The sequence below is a fragment of the Dendropsophus ebraccatus genome, chromosome 5, assembly GCF_027789765.1.
Source record: "Dendropsophus ebraccatus isolate aDenEbr1 chromosome 5, aDenEbr1.pat, whole genome shotgun sequence".
NCBI lineage: Eukaryota > Metazoa > Chordata > Amphibia > Anura > Hylidae > Dendropsophus > Dendropsophus ebraccatus.
This window is the reverse complement of record NC_091458.1, coordinates 101,527,456-101,537,660: the sequence shown is the minus strand read 5'-3', so window position 1 is coordinate 101,537,660 and position 10,205 is coordinate 101,527,456.

Sequence of the window (10,205 nt, the reverse complement as noted above, 5' to 3'; positions counted from 1 at the left end):
AATTAGAGCGCAGTGAAGCGGCGGGGGTAAGTATGGGGGGGCTCTATCCAGGGGTGGGGCGGTTTTGGCTTGCTCTCCCAGGGTGACACGTTCCCTTTAAGCTAATTACTGTAACTTTACTGTAACCAACAATAGTATGGTAGGGTCACATAGTCTATTCACTGCAGATTTTCTGCATGTATTTCTGTGCAAAAAATCTTCAACATTTACAGTAGAAGCAAATGGATGAAATAAAAAAAAAAAAAAACTGAATCCCCACACTGCACAGAATCAGTGCTGATATTTATTGCTTTATTATTCCCTGTGACTTTAAAGGACAAGTCAGCCGAAAATTTTTATTAAAGCGCTGTATTGCCCCCCAAAAGTTATACAAATCCATATAAAGTAGTAAGTGCACTTACTACTGCATCAAGGCTTCACTTCCTGGATAAAATGGTGATGTCACGACCCGACTCCCAGAGCTGTGCGGGCTGTGGCTGCTGGAGAGGATGATGGCAGAGGGACACAGGGCACTGGAGGGACACTGAGCATCCACCTGCCATCATCCTCTCCAGCAGCCACAGCCCGCACAGCTCTGGGAGTCGGGTCGTGACGTCAACATTTTATCCAGGAAGTGAAGTGCAGTAGTAAGTACAGGGAAAAAAACACTCTATATGCATTTCCTGTAATAGGTGTATATTGGTGATTTGTATAACTTTTGGGGGGCAATACAATACTTTAAGGGTGCGTTCACACTTACAGGATCTGCAGCAGATTTGATGGTGCAGATTTGATACTGTGTTCAGTTATTTGAATCAAATCTGCTGCGGATCCGGTAAGTGTGAACGTACCCTAATAAACATTTTTGCCGGACTTCTCCTTTAAAGGGGATGTGAAAATCCAGTGTTGGGGAATTTGCAGTGGTAATGTCCATAATCTGCAGCAAAATTGTATTTAGTGCAGGTTTTAGTGCATTTGTTGTGCTATGTGTGGCTGTACCCAGACTGAAAAATTGAGAAGTGACACTAATTTACACTTTTTTTTCCCTCTTATTCAGAAGACTAAAATGGTTTAAAATTATATTTATTCACATCTGTTGTGAAGGCTTATTGACATGGAATGGCCACTTTAAATGGATTTGTAATGTGAATGTATTATGCATTCTGCCATGATTCCAAAGGTATAAGGAACCACTGTTGTGAAATGCTCGAGTTTTACTCAGGTATCACATCTAAAGCTACTCAGTATTAACTTAATTATGATACTTGACGTTGTTTACTGACCTTTTATTTATATACTATTATTAGGATATATTAGTATTAGTGAACAAGGGAAATTGAACTGTACTGTTATATTTTGTATAGTTACATAGCATCCAAGTAGTCTGTCTTTAAATTACTGTAGCATAGAAATGCACATTGATCATATGCTTTGTATTATACACCGCTGTATCAGGCATTCTGAAAAAGTGACTGGCACTGGACAACACTGCAGCCACTGCTACTAAACTGCAAGAACATCCTGACATCCAACATTCATGCGGTGGTAGTTCAGAGAAATCATAGTTTTAAGGTTAAGCTGAGAAGCGGGTATACAGGTTCTTTGACACTTCTTCCTCTTCTCGCTGAGCTTTACTGATAGGACTCTACTTGTCTGTATATAAACTAAACCCACTGAAATGAAGAGCCACCCCCTTGGCTATACACCTGGTTCCGGGTTATCTATAAAACTGTGGTTTCTTTAAAACACCTCAGCACTTTAGAGTAAGTCATTGTGCATTGTACTGCGGGTGCAAACAAAGGAGTAGAAGGATGCTCAATTGTCGCAAAGTAGGAGTGACTCACGGACCACCTTGTAGCCAATATCCACTACAGTTCCAATCCAATCTTGTCCAGGAATGTTGGGAATTGTAGTTTTGCAATAGCTTAGTGGCCAAAGGTTCCCTTCTACCTGCTTTATTCCACCATAAGCACAGATGGATCCACAGAGCATTACACCCATTGGGAAGGCGGTACAGTGCATTAGTTTATCTGGTCATTGTGCAGCTATTAAACTATAATGATGGTGCCCATGCCTGTGGTTCAGGCAGCATGAAGCAGCTGACAGATTTAGGTTTACATAGCAGTTTTTTTCTTCTCTACATTTAGGCCATAAACCCTAGGGTTATGCACACAGACATATGAGTTATATATTGATGATATGGTTTTTGCTTTGTGAGGGGCCTTCTGTCAGTGCAGCTTATTTCACTTTGTAAATGTTATCATTAATGGACAGAACCTATGATATTGGGGTAGGGTGATGGGGTAGGCCCAATGTTGCTAGGTAACACAGGTAACTGCAGAGTAGCTCCCATTAAAGTGAATAACTTTTCCTGGAAAACCCTTTTAATGAATGTGTAAAACAAGTTTATATGCTTTTTGACTAAACCAAGAGCTCTTGGTTTCGCAAGCTCAGATTGTGGCAACCTTCACCTTTAATAGACTCATTCAAATGTTTGCACTGACTTTTATGTGACAGGACACCCTATAGATGGCCCCAACACGGTGTGCTCTTCTCTGGTGACAGGAAATACACTTTATGAAGGATGATTAAGAAACACAGGTTTATGATATGGTTGGAAGTAAAGACAAGTACATGTCTAGTGTAAACTTGAATGCTTGTTCATAAGCACTGTGAAGAATGTTTAGAAGACAAAACTATGGAGGAATTTATCATTTGCTGCTATCTATAAAAGTTCCTTAGGCTGGGTTCACACTGCCGTTATTCTGTCCACCACAGTTCCGCTGTTCCCTTTTTAAACTACATAAACAGAATCTGATGTATCCGTTCAATGCCCATTGATTTCTGTGTATTTTTATTGTGCTCTGTTTGTCATAGTTGTGCTCCGTTTTTATGTATTCCATCAGTGTTTGAACAAAAAAAAGAACCTGCATGCACCATTTCACGGAACACAAATGGAAAGAGCACTTTTGTTTTTCGTTTTACATTATAGTCAATGAGGATGGATCTAAACAGAAGGTATTTCCATTCACATCCATTTGCAAGTTATGAATTTTCATCAGTGTTTTAACTGAGCATAAAACGAAGAAGAAAAATAAATTGATATGCAAACTGATGTACAAAAGTCAGGTTTTTATAAAGCCAAAATGCAAACGGACCATTCAAAACAGTTTGCAATCAGTTTATGCTTATCCATACAATTAATATGGATAGATCCATCAGAAAATAAGAAAAATGCTAGTGTGAACCCAGTCTTACTGTATTTTGGGCATTCCAAATGATATATTTTACAATGTTAAGGGTGCCAGTATAACATGGAAAAGTCTGCTTCTCATCCCCTGCTGGTGCCAGTCATTTCTCATCTACCCACTTAGCCAATTACAGTGAGCATTTTCTAGGTGTCAGAGAATAGAAATTGCTGAGAATGGGGACTGGCTTTGTCAGGGAGGGGGGCCGGGGTTGACAGCACGGGAGTAGTGTGTTTTTTTTTTTTGTTAACTTGCACAGATACCCTGGTCACTTTTACAAACCTTGCAATCTAAGGGTACATTCCCACATACCGTAACACAGCAGATTTCACACTGCGAGTTTCACATGAAATCTCCACTGCGAGAATGTAGTGCCATATTGTTGTAAAACTTAAGATATTCTACTGCTTTTATATTAAAAAAATAATGAAGAAGCCATTCTTGCTTCTCCTGAACCATCTCCAGGTCCTCTGACAGCTCATTGATGCTGCATGAGGGCACTAGAGGAGCGTGGAGAGGTAAAAATGGCTTCCTTCTTTATTTAATTTTTTTAATATAACAGAAGCACAGTATCTGAAGTTTTATAATGCTATGGCACTCCATCTCCCAGTGTAATGAAAATCCACTGTGAGAATGGACTGCCAATAGTTACCTCAACACACTAGGTATGTGTGTGTATAGGGAATTTGGCGAAAACTCAAGTTTGGGGTTGCGTGAACCTGAACAGTTGGCATTTAGCAATGCCAATCGTTAATGTTCATGCAAACCCAAACTTTTGGCAAGTTCGCTCATCTCTTGCAACAGACCTAGTAACAGATAATTTTGTTTATTTATTAAATCCTTATTGTCGAACTTGTCACATTGCTTGATCAGGGGGCAACAATAACTTAGTAAGGCACCACATTTATTGGAAAGCCATTCAGTTTCTTTTTATGGCGTTGCTACCAGCTTTAAGAGATTGATATATCTTATCTATATCTCCAGAACAGTAAATCTTTAGATGTAAGGCCCCGTTCCCACTGAGGAAAGGTAGCGGAATTCCGCAACGGAATTGTCCGCCGCGGAATGCCGTTAGCCTCCCGCTCATAATGGGAGTCTATGGGAGGCGCGCGCTCCTGCTCTGTACGCGCTGAAGAATGAACATGTTCATTCTTCAGCGCGGACAGGGCAGGAGCGCGCGCCTGCCATAGACTCCCATTATGAGCGGGAGGCTAACGGCATTCCGCGGCGGACAATTCCGTCGCGGAATTACGCTACCTTTCCTCAGTGGGAACGGGGCCTAAGATATAGTCAACAGGTAAAAAACATATGATATTTTAACATTAGAAGGGTTGTCCCAAGATTAAATCCTGTAGTTATCTGTTGGTTCATACAAAAAAACCCTGAAACTCTTTAATTGGAAGCTTTTAAAAGCACGCTCGTGTGTCTAGATATTTCTGGTGCATACCTGTTATGGTAACCCCCAGTATACAATTCTTTGGCTGGCCTGCTCAATAGCAGGAACCACTACTCTGCTTTTCCCATATACAAGAAAATCTGGGCAGAGGGACAACCCCTTTAGGTACTAAATATTAAATTTTTTTTATCATAAGGTTACAACTATAGAAGCAAAAAATCCATTTATAACTGAATGGTAAGCTCCATCAATTATGTTTTCTTTCTGCTTTGCGAATGGTTTTCCTAATATGTACCATGAAGATTTTATTCTAAACTAATTAGAACAACTTGTTTCATCTCATGCTACTGAAGGAGTATACGGCTCAAGATAACTTATGTTAATATGCATTTATTTAATCAGAATAATGTACTGTATTTATACATGAAATAAAAAGATAATAAGACTTGGCTGTATCCAGTAAATCGCGTACGACTTACTTTTATAATAATGGAGACCGTTGTCTATGTTGTTGAGGTTCCACGCTTGTATAATAGGTCCCACTAAATGTTTTATTTATATACAATATGATATATAAAATATGATACAGCTTTTCTCTTTTTGTGCGGTCTTTTAATGCAGATTTCCTGCGATGTCCTGCTTTTGACACATTTTTCTCTGTGTGAATTAGTGAAATGTCATTCATAAATATTTATAATATACTCAGAAACAATGTGCAGTGTGGCCTGCATGTTACCATTGCTGCCAAGTCAATGGAGCAGATTGATCAAGTGAGTAATGCTGCTTTTACAGGGGCGCCGCAATGATGAGGCGACCTGAATCGTCTGACACAGGCGGCGCCACCAGCTATCTTCATGGGGGCGGCATTCAGTGGCAGATTATAATATGAGCGGTTCGGGCGGCCGCCCACATTATAATCCGCCACTGACTGTACCCAGGGCCGCTTTAACCAGAGGGCACATGGTGCACGTGCACCGGGCCCACTGGTTAAAGGGGCCCCCCCCCGAGCAGGCCGGCCGTTGCTATGTGCGACCAGTGCGGTCGCACAGGGCTCCGGCCACCAGCCTGTCATGGGGGAGCGCCATGGATGGGTAATCTACTTACCCCTCCATGGCGCCCCCTGCAGGGCCCCCCCGTCCGCCGCTGCCCCCGTCCGCTGCTGCTGCGGCGCTTCAGCGCTGCAGCAGCAGCGACACTGACAGAGAGAGAGCCATTGGCTCCCTCCCTGTCAGTCACTCACTCTTGTGGCCGCACTTCCTGCGGTCACAAGAGGCCGCGCTCTCCCTCTAGCGCCCGACGTCACTGGAGCGTCGGCGCGAGGGTAAGGGGAGTGCAGCCTCTTGTGACTGCAGGAAGTGCGGCCACAGGAGGGAAGAGAAGAGGAACGCGTGGACCCAGGTGAGTAAAAGTGTTTGTTTTTTTCAATGTTATATAGCAGGGGGAGCTATATACTATGGGGGGGCACAGGGGGCTATATACTATGGGGGAGAACAGGGGGCTATATACTATGGGGGAGAACGGGGGCTATATACTATTGGGGAGCACAGGGGGGCTATATACTATGGGGGAGAACGGGGGCTATATACTATTGGGGAGCACAGGGGGGCTATATACTATGGGGGAGCACAGGGGAGCTATATACTATGGGGGAGCTATATACTATCAGGGAGCACAGGGGGGCTATATACTATGGGGGAGAACGGGGGCTATATACTATTGGGGAGCACAGGGGGCTATATACTATGGGGGAGAACGGGGGCTATATACTATTGGGGAGCACAGGGGGCTATATACTATGGGGGAGCACAGGGGACTATATACTATGGGGGAGCACAGGGGAGCTATATACTATTGGGGAGCACAGGGGAGCTATATACTATTGGGAAGCACAGTGAAGCTATATACTATGGGGGAGCACAGGGGAGCTATATACTTTGGGGGAGCACAGGGGGCTATATACTATGGGGGAGCACAGGGGAGCTATATACTATGGGGGAGCACAGGGGAGCTATATACTATGGGGGAGCACAGGGGAGCTATATACTATGGGGGAGCACAGGGGAGCTATATACTATGGGGAGCACAGGGGGCTATATACTACTGGGGAGCACAGGGGGCTATATACTATGGGGGAGCACAGGGGGTTATATACTATTGGGGAGCACAGGTTAGCTATATACTATTGGGGAGCACAGGGGCTATATACTATTGGGGAGCACAGGGGAGCTATATACTATTGGGGAGCACAGGGGTCTATATACTATGGGGGAGAGCACAGGGGGCTATATATTATGGAGAGCACAGGGGGGCTATATACTATTGAGGGGGAGCACAGGGGGGGCTATATACTATTGGGGGAGAGCACAGGGGGGCTATATACTATTGTGGGAGAGCACAGGGGGGCTATATACTATTGGGGGAGAGCACAGGGGGCTATATACTATTGTGGGAGAGCACAGGGGGGCTATATACTATTGTGGGAGAGCACAGGGGGGCTATATACTATTGTGGGAGAGCACAGGGGGGCTATATACTATTGGGAGAGAGCACAGGGGGGCTATATACTATTGTGGGTGAGCACAGGGGGCTATATACTACTGGGGAGAGTGCACAGGGGGGCTATATACTAATGGGGGAGCGCACAGGAGGGCTGTATATAACTGGAGGAGCACATGAGGGTCTATATACTACAGGGACACCTTAAAACTATGGAGGCACAGAGGGGTGTAACTATGTAGGGGTACAGAGGGGTGTAACTACTGTATAGGGGTACAAGGGACCTAACTACTGTATGTGTTGGAGCCTAAAATATTTGTCTGGCAGATTCTGGAGAGAAGATTCACAGCCAGGAGAAGACTTCAAGGTGGCCCACGCTGGATGGAGAGAAAAAGAAAAGGTGACAGACTCTGATCGGAGAAGACGCCTCCGGTGAGTCACTGGATGTAACTTCACTCTGTTATAGGCTTGTACTGATAGGGGTCATGGTATGGCGGTATTATGTAATGGTATCAATGGTGATATCTTTCTGTTTTGTTTAGTGCAGTTTTTATGTAATATGTAATCACTGAATGGTGGAAATAGTGTTATAAGGTAACTACTGTATGTATTGGGGCTCTTGATACAGTGTGGGGGCAAATTCAGTACATTATACAATGTGCAGAAAGGTAAGGGGGGGCCCACTCTTGAGGGCTGTGCACTGGGCCCACCAATGTATTAAAACGGCCCTGACTGTACCATGTACTGGAGCCCCCCCGCCCCCGGGCAGTATCTGTAATGAGATGCTGTGAGCGGGGGAGACTGTATTCATAAGCGCCGCGCTGTACTAAATCAGCAGCGCGGTGCTGATACTACAGCGCGGCGCTTATGAATACAGTCTCCCCCGCTCACAGCATCTCATTACAGATACTTCCCGGGGGCGGGGGGGCTCCAGTACATGCATTCCACGTCCGTGATCCGTCAGGATCACGGAACGTGGGAATGCAGCCTTAGTCCCCCGGCTGATGTGCGGCTGCCCGGGGTGTCCCGTCCTGTCCCCGGCAGCGCGCGCATCAGAGAGCTCCCCGTGCGCCGGAAGTCACAGGCACAGGCGCACGGGGAGCTCTGTGATGCGCGCGCTGCCGGGGACAGGACGGGACACCCCGGGCAGCCGCACATCAGCCGGGACCAGACCAGAGAGGCTCGACGGGGGAACGGAGGGCAGGTGAGTTGTGTGCTGTTTTTTGTTTTTGTTTTATCTGCTGTGCAGGGGGGGGGGGAAGAGGGGGACCATCTATAAGGGAGGGGGGAAAGAGGGGGACGATCTATAAGGGAGGGGGGAAAGAGGGGGACGATCTATAAGGGAGGGGGGAAAGAGGGGGACGATCTATAAGGGGGGGGGGGACCATCTATAAGGGAGGGGGAGAGGGAAGAGGGGGACCATCTATAGGGGGGGCTATCTATAAGGGAGGGGGGAAAGAGGGGGACCATCTATAAGGGGGGGGCCATCTATAAGGGAGGGGGGAAAGAGGGGGACCATCTATAAGGGAGGGGCGGGAGGGGGACCGTCTATAAGGGGGGGGGAAGAGGGGGACCATGTATAAGGGGGGGGAGGGGGACCGTCTATAAGGGGGGGGAAGAGGGGGACCATCTATAAGGGAGGGGGAAAGAGGGGGACCATCTATAAGGGAGGGGGGAGAGGGGGACCATCTATAAGGGAAAGGGGACCATCTATAAGGGAGGGGGAGAGAGGGAAGAGGGGGACCATCTATAAGGGGGGGGGAAAGAGGGGGACCATCTATAAGGGGGGGAGAGAGGGAAGAGGGGGACCAACTATAAGGGGGGGGGAAGAGGGGGACCATCTATAAGGGGGGAAGAGGGGGACCATCTATAAGGGAGGGGAAAGAGGGGGACCATCTATAAGGGAGGGGGGAGAGGGGGACCATCTATAAGGGAGGGGGGGAGAGGGGGACCATCTATAAGGGGGGGAGAGGGGGACCATCTATAAGGGAGAGGGGACCATCTATAAGGGGGGGAAGAGGGGGACCATCTATAAGGGGGGAAGAGGGGGACCATCTCCTAAAAGATCAGCACCCTCCTCTCCTGACATCCTCTGTGCTGCTGGGACTTCTCCTATAGGATTAGCACCCTCCTCTCCTGACATCCTCTGTGCTGCTGGGACCTCTCCTATAGGATTAGCACCCTCATCTCCTGACATCCTCTGTGCTGCTGGGACCTCTCCTATAAAGTCAGCCTCCTCCTCTCCTGACATCCTCTGTGCAGCAAGGGACCAAACATTATGTTTATGGGGGACAGCAGTGGGGGGGGGGGGGGCAGTAGTGGATTATAATGTGGGCGGATTGACGGGGGGGGGGGGGGGGGGCGTCATTCTATAGTTCGCCTCGGGCAGCAGAGAGGCTAGAATCACCCCTGTGCTTTTATCAAATTTTCTAGGTTTAATTAAAGGGGAACTATCAGCAGTTACATGAATCTAACCTGCTGATAGCTCCCTGGTGGGCACTATGCGCTGAGGATGAAGGTATGTCTAATACCTTCATCCTTGCACCATTCCAGTGCTGTTAGCTGTGTAATCCTCTGCCTGGTAAGCTGCTAGTAGCACTAGGGGCGGGGCTATTGCTCCTGTGCTCTGATCTGGTCACTCCCCTTCATTGATAATCATTAGGTGGGGTGGGCCAGCTGGGGCTTCTCTGATGTCTCTCTGACAAGTCAAGTTTTTTTTTTTTATATTAAAGTTTTTTGACCAGTGTTGAGTGAACATCAGAAAACTGGGAACCCTGAGCGTTCAACTCTTGCTGTTCTCCAGGACTGCTTGGGGCAACGTCCCCTGGCGCTGGGAGTTGAATGCTGGGGGCTAGTGTTCGGCCATGCTGCCTGGACAATTTTCCAATCTTCACTCAACGGTATTTTTGATCCTAGCACCCACAGGACATTGTGGTAAAAGATGTCATTCACGTCTATATAGCTGGTCCAGCGAGGATGGAGTCCACCACAGGGCTTATGTGTGTAGGTGCCCCCCTAAGGCCCCGTTCCCACTGAGGAAAGGTAGCGGAATTCCGCGACGGAATTGTCCGCCGCGGAATGCCGTT